We start from the raw sequence: 1,647 nt of genomic DNA on the forward strand, positions 1-1,647 counted from the left end.
TTTTTTTTAATCATGGCTCACTGCATCCTCTAACTCTTGGGCTTAAATGATCCTCCCGATTCAGCCTCCTAAGTAGTTGGGACTATAGACACATACCACCACATCCAGCTAATCATTATTATTATTATTTGTGGAGATGGAGTCTCACTATGTTGGCCTGGCTGGTGTCAACTTTCTGTCCTCAAGCTAGCCTCCTGCCTCAGCCTCTCAAAATGCTGGGATTATAGGCATGAGCCACCATGTCCAGTCTCCTTTACTCTAAATTCCACAAGCCGATGCTTTAAATTCTCTAACAGGCTGAGCTCGATTCTAACTAGTATCCTAAGGTAACCAGTAGAAGTGGTTAAGGCTTTGGAATCAGAAATAACTTTTGTCATATCTGGGCGCTACCATTTATTAGCTGTGTGACCTTGGCACCTTGGACAAATCACTTTCCCTCCCTGAGCCTTCGTTTCTTCTTCTGCAAAATGGAGATACTAGTGACTGCTTCACAAGGCTTCAGTGAAGATAATTTTTATCTTTTTGGAGAGGGAGTCTCACTCTGTCACCCAGGCTGGAGTGCAGTGGCATGATCTGGGCTGAGGCAGGAGAATTGCTTGAACCCGGGAGGTGGAGGTTGTGGTGAGCCAAGATTGTTTATCACTGTATTCCAACCTTGGTGACACAGTGAGACTCAGTCTCAAAAAAATAATAATAATTAAGTTGTTCACAGGGCAGATGGTGGTGACCTGAACTAGAAAGGTGACTGCAGTGGGGATAGAAAGGACTAAACATAATTAAAAGGTATTAAGGAGGTAAGATTGCTAAGCCTTGCTGATGGCTTGCGTGAAGGAGATTAAGGAGAGTCAATGACATATGGAAGACATTTAAAGCACGTGGCAGTCTAAGATAACCTAGGAAGAGAGCATAGAGAAAGAAGAAAAATGGGCCATGTGCTGAGCCCTGGAGTAGATATGAAGCTGAAGAGGAGAGAGCAAGTGTAGACAAATCAGCTTGGGAAGCGGGACACTGACGGTAGTGGGGGCTGTATAGGCAGGTGATGAAGGGGTCCTCCGCTTAAACCAGACATGAATCCTGAGCCTGTCATTCTGGCCACACGGCAAGAAAATCAACCTTGTGGGGTGATGGTGATGCTTCAAGCTGGGTTCTGATGGTGCTCAGTTAGGGAGGAATGAGACGCTTCCAGAGAGTAGAAGCACAGGGGCTCAGGCGCGGTGGCTCACACCTGTAATCCCAGCACTTTGGGAGGCCGAGGCGGGCGGACCACCTCAAGTTAGGAGTTCGAGACCAGCCTGACCAACATGGTGGACCAGAGTCTCTACTAAACATATGAAGATTAGCTGGGCATGGTGGATGCCTATAATCCCAGCTACTTAAGAGGCCGAGGCGGGAGAATCGCTTGGACCCAGGAGGTAGAGGTTGCAGTGAGCTGAGATCTTGCCTTTGCACTCCAGCCTGGGCAACAGAGAGAAACTCCATCTAAAAAAAAAAAAAAAAAACAGGGCAAAGGGTTTGCATTTTTTGTTTGTGTGGTGGTTGTTGTTGTTGTTTTTGACAAAGGGTCTCAGTCTGTTTTTTGTTTCTTTGTGTTTGGAGAAGGGGTCTCACTCTGTCACCCAGGCTGGAGTGCAGTGGTACCATCAGGGC

The sequence above is a fragment of the Saimiri boliviensis genome, chromosome 9, assembly GCF_048565385.1.
Source record: "Saimiri boliviensis isolate mSaiBol1 chromosome 9, mSaiBol1.pri, whole genome shotgun sequence".
Classification (NCBI taxonomy): Eukaryota; Metazoa; Chordata; class Mammalia; order Primates; family Cebidae; genus Saimiri; species Saimiri boliviensis.